Here is a 13,912-nt window from a genome sequence, read left to right on the forward strand (position 1 = left end):
GGTTGAGAATTTTCATTAGAATAACACACACACACAGACACACACACTCACACTCTGATGTAGATTATTCTAGGACCACCTTTGTGATTTTCAGTACTTAACTACCATCCACAATGTGGAAGGATTTGCCCCCTTCTCTCTCCCTCTCTCCCTTACACACACACACACACACACACTCAAGGTCTGTGCTCTCAAAGGAGCAAGGTTCTCTAGTCCAGCGCATCTCAAATCTGAACGTGCAGGTGAACATCTGAGATTCTTGTTAATGTTAAAATGCAGATTCTTACTCTGTAGGTCTTGGGGTGGGAGCTGAGATTTCTAACAACCCTTCAGGTTGCTGATGCCGCAAGTCTGAAGACCACACTCTGAAGTAAGGATCTAGGAGTTATTTATTACTCATGGGATAAATATATTTTCCTTCAAGTTCCAGCTGCCCTGGCTCAATAAGGCATTCTGCTCTCCCCCAGAAAGATTTCTCTGACTCCAGCTCTCCCTAGGCTCTCTTTTTTGTGACCTCTAAGTATTCACATAATAATTCACTGCTTATTTCATGTCTGAGGCAGGGAATGTGGTGCTGGCCTGATCCCCATTTTCCCTCAGCCACATCTACCTGGATGCCAAGAACACGGTGTTCCCCCAAACAATCTCTGCTGATTGACTGGGAGATAATATTAGCTTACAATCTGGAGGATGCACTGTGTGCTTGCTCAGCGTTTTACATGCATTGTCTCCATCCCTTAACTACTACTATCATTTTACAAAGGAAGAAATCAAGGCAAGTCTGTTAAGCTCCGTCTAGCACCACAGTCCACAGCAGTGCTGCCCTCTGGGGGCGTTTCGGCAATTTGCAGGTGCTTTAATTGGTGACCACAATAAGGGGAAGGGGACACTGGCATTCATTGGGGGTGGAGGAGGAGGCAGGGAGTCCCACCATGCTAGGATTTTGCAGCACAATGATTGCTTGGGTCCCACATAGCTCTCATATGTCTGATTGGACGTTTGTTGTGGTTAAAATGTTTCTAATTACAGTAGAACTATAACTTTTCCATAGAAACACAAAATATTTTTGCAGCATTTGAATACAGACTGGCTTTTCTGTAAATGTAACTGCTGTATAAGTCTAGGAGAGATTGTACTTTGTTCACCGTTGTGGAAAATCAGGACAATGAAGCCAGTTCCACTCAGGGCACCTGAGTCAGCCATCAATACATCAGCACCTGTCAAACGTATGTCACAGACCCAGTAATTCCAGATGTCTATATGAATATTTTTATTCAGCTCTTATTTCAAAATGTCAAAAATACAGAAAAAGTGTCAGTAATATTCAAGTCTTGTATTATTGCTCTTAAATTGTAATTAGCTGCAAGTATCTGACTATTTTATGACTTCTGATACAGATCCAAGCATTTATAAAAGCAAATATATATTAAATATTAGCTGGTTTACTTTCACTCCTCCATTATAATTGATGTTTAAACTATATGTGTGAGTACTAATTATGCATTCCATTTCATGAACACAATAGTGAATAATACAACTGTTACAGTAATATAGTAATTGCTATTGAAAGGAAGCCTTCACTGTTACAGCCAAGAGGAGCCTAAGGAGACGTGACAATTAAAGGCAATATATGCTGGATGGGATCCTGGAACAGAAAAATAACATTAGGTAAAAATTGAAAATATCTAAACAAATAACAAACTTTAGTTAATAATAATAGTTGGAGTTCATTCACTGAAACAATGTACCATACAAACATAAAATGTCAAAATTAGGGGAACTGGGTGCAGGGTATATGGAAACTTTCTGTACTATCGTCTCAATTTTCTGCAATCTAAAACTGTCCTAAAAAATAAAGTCTACTTTCAAAAAAGTAACATAAAGTGGGAGGAGATGGGAAAGCTTGAGTCTGAGAGGTAAACACAACCTAAGTATCTCCATCTTAGCGATAAGGAAACTGAAGCACAGGTTAAGTGCCATTGCTAACGAACCCAGGAGTGGAGCTCCCAGGGCCTTTCTCCTAACCAACATCCTTCATGTCTGCCGTAGAAGAATCTAAAGATGGCTGAAGGCTTGCCTTCGGAACCTGACTTCCCTACATCAGACTGTACACTCAAGGATACTTGTCTTGCTTGGTTATGTGGGTAAGCTTTGGAAAACCAAATATAAATATATTGTCATCTTTTGCAAGTCTTGAAGAAACATAAGTGACACTCAGGGCTAGTGTGCCCTCCAAGGTGCCAACCCAGGCCTGGGGTTGGGTGAGGAGCCATGATGGGGTGTCTAAACGGGCAGCAAAGTCACCCCAGAACAGCATTTAGAGGAAGGGCCCTAAGATCTTTCCTTGGAAAGTGGGAAGTAGGTGTGTGTACACGTGCCTGCAGGTGTGAGTGTTAAATTATAAACTCCCTTTCCCATTAAAAAAATTATAAACAAGGGCATGACAGTGGACTACGTGGAGAGACAGCATATTGGTGATAAGCAAAAGGCTTTGTGTACAAAACATTATAATAGAAGACATACAAAAAGAATTGCTCAGTGCCATCTCTGCTTTTAAAAGACTTAAAGGATGGTATAGTACTGCATCTCCTGCCTTCGCCACATTCTCTCTTGAGCTGAGCATCTCAACTCCACCTGCACGTTGTGCTACCAGGGCTAGGGTGACCAACTTGTCCCGGTTTGCTGTAGATGTTCCTGGTTGTAGCATTTAAAGTTCTAGATTCTGAGAAAAAAAAAAAAAAGCCAGTCCCAGGAAAACTTTTTAGAATCCTGATGCCCAAGCCAACTCCCTGACCAGCTGCAACAGACTCTCTGAGGGTGGGACCCAGGCATAAGTGTTTTTGGAAGACCTTCAGGAGTTTCCAGTGCACAGTCAAGCATGAGAAAGCACTGCTCCAGGACAGTGCTTCTCAACTTGGAATGTGCATAAGATCCCACCGGGGGATCTTGGCAAAATGCAGTTTTCAATTCAGTAAGCCAGGTGTAGGGCCCAATTTTCTGCATTTCTAACCAGCTCCCAGGTGATGCCAGCACTGCTAGTGTGCGGACCACCCTCTGAGGAGCAGGGGTCTGGAACGCATAAGCAGTCGGTTTGCTCTCTACTTCGAAATAATCTACAATATAGTCAGGAAGGGGAGAATGTAGGGACAAAACTGACCAAAGGGAAAAATGAAATGAGCAAAATGTAAGTAATAAGTAATGCAGAAGAGAGGGAGCAGAACCCAGGACACAATCTGTGGGATTCCTCCATGCTCAACACACACATGGGCATTCAACACACAGAAAGGGGCAATCTGGAAAAGCTTCATGGAGGGTGCGTGCTAACAGTGATTTGCAAGGGCCAAGGGCATCCCAGGAAAGGGCAATGTGGGTAAGAAGATTCTGTGATAAAATGAGCTAATAGTTTGCATAAATGTACACAATTTCTCCAAATAATGGTTGCCTAGGGGAAGGAGGCTGGGGTTGGGATGAAGCATGGTGAAGAGGCTTCTGGGGTGGCTGGGAAAGTTCTAGTTCTTGACCCTAGTAACACTTGCTTTATAATAATTTATGAAGCCATAAAGATGTAAATGTAAGACAAGACCCTATAAACCTCCTAGAAGAAAACATAGGCAAAACATTATGTGACATAAATCTTAGCAATGTTCTCTTAGGGCAGTATCCCCAGGCAATAGAAATAAGAGCAAAAATAAACAAATGGGACCTAATCAAATTTATAAGCTTTTGCACAGCAGAGGAAACCATAAGCAAAACAAAATGACAACCTATGAAATGGGAGAAAATATTTGCAAATGATGAGGCTAACAGAGGTTTAATTTCCAGAATATATAAACAGCTTATACAACTTCATAACAAAAAAAAAAAAAACCACCCAATCCAAAAATGGGCAGAAGACCTAAATAAGCAATTCTCCAATGAAAACATTCAAATAGCCACTAGGTACATGAAAAAAGGCTCAGTATCGCTAATTATCAGAGAAATGCAAATCAAAACTACAGTGAGGTATCATGTCACACCAGTCAGAATGGCCAACATTCAAAAGTCCACAAATGATAAATGCTAGAGAGACTGTGGAGAAAAGGGAACCCTCCTACACTGTTGGTGGGAATGTAGTTTGGTGCAGTCATTATGGAAAACAATATGAGATTCCTCAAAAGACTAAAAATAGATTTACCATACGATACAGCAATCCCACTTCTGGGCATGTATCCGGAGGGAACCTTAATTCAAAAAGATCATGCACCCCAATGTTCATAGCAGCACTATTTACAACAGCCAAGACATGGAAACAACCTAAATGCCCATTGACAGATGACTGAATAAAGAAGCTATGGTATATTTATACAATGGAATACTACTCAGCCCTAAAAAAGAATAAAATAATGCCATTTGCAGCAACATGGATGGACCTGGAGATCATCATTCTAAGTGAAGTGAGCCAGAAAGAGAACAAAAAAATACCATATGATATCACACATATGTGGAGTCTTAAAAAAAAAGACACATATGAACTTATTTACAAGACAGAAATAGATTTACAGATGTAGAAAACAAACTTATGGTTACCAGGTGGGGAAGTGGGTAGGAAGGGATAAATTGGGAGTTTGAGATTTGCAGAATATATAAAATAAACAACAAGTTTCTACTATATACCCAGGGAACTACATTCAATATCTTGTAGTAATTTAAATGAAAAAGAATATAAAACAAATATATGTATGTGTATGTATGACTGAAACCTTACGCTGTACAGCAGAAATTGACATAACATTGTAAACTGACCATACGTACTATACTTCAATAATAATATATAAAGAACATGTGATTGAACAATGGGCTACCCATCAGCAAAACCAAAACTTGGCCCCAGGTCTTGCTCCTGCCCTTCTACATTAGAGATCTGAGGTGAACTGGCTGTGTTCCTAACTCTTTATTTTGTTTATAAAATAATTAATTTCTATTTTTTCTTTTTTTTAGTAGGAAAGTATTTCATGTTCAACTTAGAGACTGAAAACCAGATAATATACACCAAAAATTAAAATGACCTATAATCTCCTTATGCATAATCTATCTTAACCATTTAATATATCTCCTTTCAGACTCTGGCCGGTGGATATATTTTGTATGTCACACAATGCCCAAAAAGTATTAGTTGATTTTGCTTTTTTATATAGAAATACGAGAAAGAAAATGCAGTGTCCCTTGGGAGTCTCACCTGGTGAATATCTATCCATGAAAATAGCATCACTATCCCAAGCGCAGGCCTTCTGCCCAAGATATTTCATTTTGCACGAGGATGGTCAGTGCCTCCTCCTGGGCTATGCGGCCACTCGGCTCTGCCATCTGCTGATACAAGGAGCCTGGTTTTCTGGCGGGCGCCGGGGGCAGCTGGTGTGTAAACACAGAAATGGGCACTTGGCCGCTGTGACTGCCTTGTGTACGATACGCCTCACTGCCACCAGGCTTCCAGCCTACTCTGTACTCGGGTAAGTGAGATGCTGTCTGGGCAGAAAGAAATGTATTTCCTTACACAAATTGGGGGGTTCACGAAAGGTTATTCAGCAGCGGTTCCACAGTGGAAAGAGACCATTGTCTCAGACAGAAAGGGAGGGAAACCCTTGGGAATTCATTTTGGCTTTTGAGCTCCCAGAGTATTTCATTCTGAGAGGAACTGTCATCTTTCTACTCCCCACCTGGTACAAGGCTCAGAACTAACGGCCTGCCTGCATTTGGCCTGAATTTCTTGAAAAATGTGAGGTCCAAAGAGAGAGTGCCCAGGAAACAGCTGCTCCAAATACTGATTTGCAAAAGGAGCCGAGAGTGTGGGGTAAAATCTGCTGTCTCCTCTCCTGCCCCCCCCCACCTTCCCCACTCCCTGCCCCAGCCTTCCAGCTGCTCCCGTAAGGACAAGGTGAAACTGTGGCAGGACCACAGAGCCCCAGGGGCAGGGTTTTTATCACCAGAGGTCAGTCAGCTCACTACCACGCCCTGTGGACCCCTAGCCCCACTCACCTCTTCTGGAGCCCGGCATGATGCACAGTAAAAGCACAGATTTTAGAGCCAGCACACCTGGGCTCAAATCCCACCTTGATCAACTTACTGAACCTCAGACTCAGCTTCCACACCTACAAAACTGGGATGATAATACCCACCCAACAGGTCTGTGGGGCAAGACTAAATAAAACATCTACTGGTCTGCTGGTTCATAGTCGGTCACAGCACTGAGACCTATGCTCCCCCGTTCCCTGAGACCAGCCTTGTTGAGGTGGATTCCCTCTCTGCCTGTTCCTCGGGGGACCTCAGAGGTCATGTGGCAACACACTTCTTTAGCATCTTCGACAGTGCTCCAGGAAAGGCATCGCAGTCACGATCTTGACATCTGCACTCAATTCTAAAATAGATGTGAGGGGAAGTGCAAAGACCCAAAGTCACAGTTCAGGGCCTAAAGAGGGTTCAAAATGAAAATGGCCTGGGGGAGGAAGTTAATTGGGGAACATGTGAGGAACCCTCTTTGTGGGGACGTGCACATGCTCTCCGAAGTTGCCTTAACAGCAGTAGTTGGTGAGGAGGGAGGTGTGTGGGTGGCCTGGGAATACACAAGTCATTCCTGTCCTCCGGTCTGAGGGGTCTCCTAGGGTGAGAACTGCTACTCGGGTTCAGGTGAGGCTTCCAGAAGAATCTGTGCATGTGGGTCCCGAGAAAAACGCCTGAGCCCTGCTATTGTGAATGGCTTCATCAGATAACCTCACTGACGCCTCACAGAGGGAGTCCTTGCAGAGGAAATGGGAGAGCAGGAGATACGCCATCTCATCCTTTTCTGCTTAAGCATTGTTAGAAGACACACAGTGGATAGGCATGGTGAATAAAAAACAATTTCGATTTAAAGATTCCAGTTTCCAGATAACTTCTATAAATGAGTATTAAATGCCTAGGTGCAACAGGCGGGGTAAAGGCCAACTCCTCAATGCGTCCTGCTCTGCTCCTGAGTCCCTCCTGTACGTGCCCCCACCAGCTGCCCTAAACTCTATTCAAGTCCTTAAACACATGCATCTCTCACACCTGTACCTCTACAATAACCCTTCATCCTTCCTGATCTCAGCTCCAGGGGTGAATAGTCCAAGGCCAGTCATGGTGGCCCCATTTCCATGCTGGTCACTGGTTTGGGTGTGAGCTTGTAATGCAGTTCTGGGAAAGGGATGGAAGGGAAATGTGCTGGGGGAAGAAGGGGTTCTGGGAAACGTCTTCCCACTAATTAAACAAAAAAGCACATTAAACAAAAAGTTTCTCTAATTCTGCCAAATATCATCATGTCTGTAATGTGAAGCCTAGAACCATGGCAGCCATTTTGTGACTGGGAGGGAGCTAAGCTGATACGATGGACTGCAAAGTGGAAAGATGGAAAGAATCTGGGGGCTTGACGACATCATTTGAGCCAATGGACTAATCAGCCCTCCACCTGTTCTGTCTCAAGACTTCTTGCTCAGTGAGATAATACATTTTCCTTATAGTTGAAGCCATTTGGGGTTTTCTGCTCATTGTCATTAAAGCATCCTAACTGATAAGTGACTCGAAGTCAATTTTTTATGTTCTAATTTAATCATGCAAATAGTCACAGGCTAAATTGTCTGTCTCTGCATCTTCTAGTTTGTTTCTGGAAGGGTTGGGGGAAACTGAGGGCACAGTGAGGTAGGGAAAGCACAGTCTTTCCTGGCTGTCTATAAGCCGAGACCAGCATTTACCTGAATGACTGTTCCCAGGGAGATGGGTGATCGCTTTTCTACATTTTACTAGGATGTGCATATGTGTGTGTTTTGAAGATGATGATGTGCTTAGACAACTGTTTGTAAAAGGTGAGGAACTGAGGGAAAAGCTGAAGGAGCTGTTTTTGTGAGAGGTTTTATGGAAGTCTACACTTGGAGAGTCAGGGCCTTTTTTCTGGCCCTCATGAGACTACCTGGCCAACGGGGTGAGTGGGCCCAGAAGTCCAGCCCACTCCTGGCACAGGTGGCATCACAGGGAGGAAGGGGTATATTTTTCTAATCTGCGCAAAGGTACCATAAAGGCTAGTAATGGTCTTCTGGGCAACATGTTTCCAGGCTGGTAACAGAGTGCAGCATAGCGGTCTTAAAGCAGATGAGAGGATTTGTGTCCATATTCTGGCCACGAATGCTCTAGAAGTTCCAGAAGCAGACTTTGGCAACAGCAGGAGAGACCTCCTTGAAAATCTTGATATCTTCAGGAGCATACCACTATTCCTGAAAATTGCTTTAAATACTCCATCACTGACCAGGTGTGGTGACAGACGTGCTAGTTAGTTCAAGCACCATCTCTGAGCACCTCAGCTGTCCAAAGCAAGATTAAGTGTTCCAGGGTCATCAGCTGGCCTTACATCAGAAGGGCCACGATGAAGCGCCTCTGAGATCAGTCTTTCCTTCAATGCTTTGCTAACTGGCACAGCGAATGTCAGAAATTGCTTTTCAGTGGTGAAATTAGCAACTTGTCGATTAACATGATTCATGGTTAGAAGTACATTCTCATTTGGTAAAAGAAATGGTATTTAAGAAATGTAGGCTGGATTTTAGAGACATTTTAGAGACATTTCCCACCTTTTATAGCCAGGAAGTGAGAATCCTGCACCCTGGGGAAGGGTTGTTCCAAATGGTGTCATATCCAGCCATTGTGTAGAGGCTTTCCGGTTGCCAACAGCCACTCTAACCCTAATTGCTTCCAGCCTCTGGAATGTCAGAGAGACTTCCTCGAGTGAACTTTTGGGTGAGGATGGCATCAGAGCAACTTTAACGGCAGGGAGCTGGAACTTTGTTAAAATTATGGAAGAGGTTTTAGGGACCATTTTGGCCCCTGCTGCTTGCTAATGGATGTCCGTGTAATGCATGTCTGCAAGGGTGGCAGTTTGGTCAGGGACTTATTTTTATTATAACCAGACTGTGGAGGTCCACTGAAATCTCCCCAAACCATCCCTGAGGTTAGTTTGCAACAGGGCACCACTATCGATGGCAATACTCAGCAAGGTTCCTTTAGGAAGTTTGGGGAGCAATGAGTGTTGTCCTGGGGGACAGACCATGATGGACAACGTGGCAGATGGAAGAGAAAGAGACAGTGATGCTGCATGGTCATCTCGTGGGCAAACAGGTTTCTAAGCACTCATGAGGCACACCTTTAGAGACTTCCAGAAATAAACAGAACGTAAGAGCTGCTGATAGCTCAGATCTTAATTTGGGCATCAAGAGCAAACAGAACTTCATTTCCCACCTACATACTGGAAAAGCCTGAAATACTAGTTATATCCTGTGAAACTGCACACAATTCTACACAAGACATCATTTAAAGTGTGGAATGGTTGCAGTGATAAGCTATCCTGGGAAAAAACAGTTGGGACAACCTAGGAGCAGAGGTCTTGATCCAAGTTATGGCTGCTGTGAAGTTTAATGGAGACATGGTCCATTTTCCTCTACGGGGCTTGTAAAGAAGTTTTACCTACTACTTCTGGTGATTTTATGTGCTATATTCCTGAGAGACTGGAGGAGGGGTGTGGGTGGTAAAGCTTGTGCCAAAAGCTTGTCAAGGGGACCCTCTAGCTGGTAGTATCAACTGACAGTTACTGAGAAAACTGGGAGCTTTGGGGATTCTTGGATTTCCGTTTAACCTCAAAAGGCTATGGGTACCATAGGTAATGAGAACATGAACATGGGCCTGTAAGATGGGGGCCCCACTAACACAGTTGACAAGAGGTCCTCATTGCCTGTGTCCTGGGAGGCAAAACACAAAGTTGGACAAGTCAATTCACAAATAGGCATTGAACTCTTGTTAAGCGCTAGGTACTATGACCCAAAAGGCAAAATAAAACATGTAGGAGTTGCAACTCGAGTGGGGCACAAACACCGATGCCTTCAGGAGTCAGTGTTTGTCATCCTAGCTGATGTGTTAGTGCCAATAAATAGAACATCTTCAAGCCTAATGCTTACTTCTCTGGAATCCTGGAAGTGCCCTGAATTCCCTCTTCCTCCCTTCCTTTCTTTTTCCCAGTAATAAAAAAGTTCTGAGCATCTAATGTGTCCCAGACACTTGTGCTGGATTCTGAGGATACAGAGATAAAAACACAAGCTGTGGCCTTCTAGAATTCATGATCTCATGTGTGTGTGTGTGTGTGTCTATGGGAGAGTGGTGGTAGAAAGAAATAGATAAATAGACAATTAAAACACAACTTGATACGTACTAGGGTAGTGAGGCCTCACGTAACTCAGAAGAGATACATCAAACTCAAAAAGTATGTCGAAGCTCTAAATAAGCTCCCTGGGGGTGATGCCACTTGAGCTAGGTCTTAAAAGACAAGCCAAGCAGCCAGGGTGAAGGAGCAGGATGAAAGGCATTCAGGAGGTTGGCAGCAGGGGCACTGTTTGCTGTTGTGACTGCAGGAGGCTGAGGAGGGAGGGACTCCAGGGAATTCAGCAGCCGGGGATACACTGGGGGAGGCGCTGTGGAAAAGGAGGCCACCAAATCAAGCTGAGGTTTTGGGCTAAGCCCAGATCACAATAGCAAATCAACTTGTTCCTGAAGGTGACAGAAAGTGAATGGATTTAAAACAGAGAAGGAACAAAAAGTATTTTTGTTAGTGGAGGTAGAGGACAGACTGCAGTAGAGAAGAAAGATGGAAACACGGCCATGACAATAGCTTACAGTGTTGTTTTTAAAAGAGCCCATTCTGGTGTATTTACCCATAATCTCAGTCTCCTACTACTACAGTAGTCCAGAAGTAAGATTTGGAAATCGAAATCTCATTATTCTCCAATACTGGTACCTGAATCAAGGAATGCTAGTGTTCCTAGGAAATCATGTTGCTGGGCGACTCCCCAACCATTGCTTCAACAATTCTTCAAGGGTTCCGACAGAAGGTGGACACCACTGGGATCAAAGAAATCAGAGCTCAACTTTAAGTTTCAAGTTGATTCGAAATCTACATTGAAGAGAATAATCTTGAAAGATGGGTTTTGTTGAGTGAAAAAAGTATTATCTAAATTCTGAAACTTTCCCTTTAAATAAGAAATGAAGCTTGGATTATAGAGAAGGGAAGAAGAACTTGGATAAGGGAAAAACATTTGAAAGGGGAACTGGAGATGGGGCAAGAGATCAGATGCAAATGTCTTGGATTGTTTTGTAGGATGGAAACTTCCAGAAGGGGTAGAAGGAGCCCAGTGTTACGTTTTGAGAAATCTGAAAACACTGGGGTTCTATGTCAGGGCACTCAAAGGAGTCCCACATTGGGCAATGGCCCTTCATTTGATGCCTCTGAGGAGTCAAGGAGCAGCTTCATTCAAGTGGAGTTAGTGGTCCTAGTGGACCCCAGTCTACATGCCACACGTAGGGCTTAAGGAGGACCCACAAGTAGCAGTAGTAGATGAGGAAGTGCAAAGAAAACTGGGCATCACAAAGAGGAGACCACAGAGCACAAGGCCTTGTGACTAAGGCTGTAGCAGGGCTCTTCACCTTTAGCAGTGACACCCAAAATTCCAGCCAGGAGCCATCACTCCTCAGCATCGTGGGTAGAGATGGCCCAGAGACCCCACAGGATGAGGGCCATCTCCTCGAGGCAGAGGAAACGCAAAGGGCCCCCACCCCCCAACACCCAGGTGCCAGTGGAGAAGGGAGATATAGCCCTGAGACAGAACATGAATTTGAATCCACTCTTTACTCCCAATTGACAGTTTTATTTTTTTAAATTTTGGGGGGGCAGGGAGGTAATTAGGACCCTCTTCATCAATTGACAATTTTAAACTGGAAGAGATTGAATTAAATTTTATAAAACAATTTAAGTGTCTTCCTTAGCATGAGCAAGAAGAGGGGTTGGTCAAGTAGGATGGGCTCAGTTTGTGATTATAAGGTTGCCTTTTTTTTTTTTTTTGCATCTGAGTTGTACTGTGTAAACTTCTGTTCTGCTTCATCTATGTATATCACACACACACACGGACTTTTGAGTTCCTTCTCTGACAAAAATCATCATGTCAACAAACAGGCTCCAAAACAGCAGACAATAGAAGACCCTAGGGGAGGCTGTCTTTCAAGTGAAAAGGCTAAGGATTCATTTACTTTATAGTATGGGAGGCAACAGAGAGTAATGGTTAAGACCGTGGAGCCCAATGTATAGTCTTCAAACCCTCGTTCCACCTGGTCAAGTCATTTATATCTCAGCTCCTCAGTTTTCTCATCAGGAAAATGGGAATAATAATCATACCTACTTCATAGGCTTGCTATGAATACTAACTGGATTTTATCTGGAAAGCACTTAGAACAGCTCCTGGCATACAAGTGGTGCCCTATGAGTGTTTAACAAACAAATTCTGGTCTCAGGATCTCAAACCCTTGAGGGACTTGTGGTTAACAGCAGGGTCACATGTGAGATGGTGATTTAGAAAAACAAATGTCAGCTTTTCAACCAGACTTCTTCTGCATCTGGGCGGGCCCTCTGGCCAAAGCCCTTCTTTTCCCCTATCTCTGTCTATTCTCCTAAATCTGCCCAGATAGGGGATCTAAGATTGTTTTGTCTATTTCTGACATGAAGGGACTGTGAAAATTAATAAGGACAATGTCTGTGAAGTGCTTTGAATTTTTTTAAAGGAAAAATGAATCAAAAATAAAAGGTAATACTGGGCAGGAGAGTCAGAGCTTCTTCTCCACGCAGAGCTCCAGTTCCAGCTATGGAAATCCTCCATTGCCGCTGCCATCAATGAGTGTTAAGAAGATGGAAGATAACACACAATTTCCTCATAGAGAAAGTTATAGGAGAAAACTGACCGAAGCAACCTCTCACTGTTTTTAACTGTCCTGCTTTTCTTAAAAGTATGCCATCTATAAAACTTAACACCTGGGCAACCACCTTTCAGGGTCCCCCAGCTGTGGGACCCCATATGCTAACAATGGAGTCACAGAACCATTCTCCTGACACAGGAGGAAAACATTTACTGAGACTCTACTATGTGCCAGGCACAAATCTAGACTCTCAGTGGATCCTCAAAACCCTATGAAGTAAGAATTATCTCCATCTTACAGGTGAGGAAGCTGAGGCTCATGTATACACAGCTAGTGAGAGCAAAGGTTTTAACCCAAGACTTTTCTGTCTCCACAAAATCCATGTTTTACTTGCCACTTTGCTCTATTATAAATCTGTACAAATGGCAGCAGGAGCCTGAGGAAGTAAAGATCAAGAGAGTTTCTACAAAGTTCAGGAAGCCATCATGGGTCCCTCTGCCGAGAAGTCAATCCTCAGTCCTCTGAAATCCTCTCGCACTTTTCCTATACTTCTCCTGTGCCACACTCTGCTTTTGACCTTACGTTCAGACCCTGATGCTCACCGTATTTTTTTGCTTGAGGGGCAGCTCTGAATCTAAGCTCCCGTTGTGTTCACACAATCATCCCAGAGATGAGTAGGTACTTAATAAACATTTTTAAAAACAATCAATCAATCAATAAATAAATAGTAATATAATTTTTGAAGCACCTTTTTGCGATCTTTGACATTCAGCTGTTTCATCATTGTTGTCTTTCCTCTAGTGCTCTCTGCCAGCTGATAAAAGAGAGAGAAAGAGAGAAAATGACAACCAAAACTATGTTTCATGAAATGTTTGGCATTTCAGTCTCTCATAAAATTTAGAGCTGAATGGCCTAGAATATATTTTAGATATATTTGCTGATAGATTTAAAAATAATTTCATCACACTGGTAGCATTTAACACATGAGAAGGAATTTCTCTTAGACCTGCATCCAGAAAATTAATCTAACACCTATCTAAAAATACTTTCTTCTCTGTCCTTTTTTCTATTTTTAAAAGCCCACTACTTGTTCATTCGCTTTTCCCAGATGTGAGCTGGGAAATGGAAATCTTTTTTTAAAGCCTAGCTA

General features: G+C 43.1%; 1 long non-coding RNA gene across 7 annotated transcripts in view; it reads right to left on the reverse strand.

The window, feature by feature from the left end:
- Positions 1-1,459: 1,459 nt before the first annotated feature.
- Positions 1,460-13,912, reverse strand: part of LOC140696344 (uncharacterized) — a 108,924-nt gene continuing 96,471 nt past the window's right edge. For 2 of the 7 annotated variants that reach the window (XR_012072535.1, XR_012072529.1), the window contains 3 exons: positions 13,511-13,576; positions 5,216-5,388; positions 1,460-1,645 (listed from right to left, as the gene is read on the reverse strand). This is a non-coding gene — a long non-coding RNA (uncharacterized lncRNA). The other 5 variants (XR_012072534.1, XR_012072528.1, XR_012072531.1 and 2 more) reach the window with 4 other exon arrangements.

The sequence above is a fragment of the Vicugna pacos genome, chromosome 5 (assembly GCF_048564905.1).
Source record: "Vicugna pacos chromosome 5, VicPac4, whole genome shotgun sequence".
Taxonomy (NCBI): Eukaryota; Metazoa; Chordata; class Mammalia; order Artiodactyla; family Camelidae; genus Vicugna; species Vicugna pacos.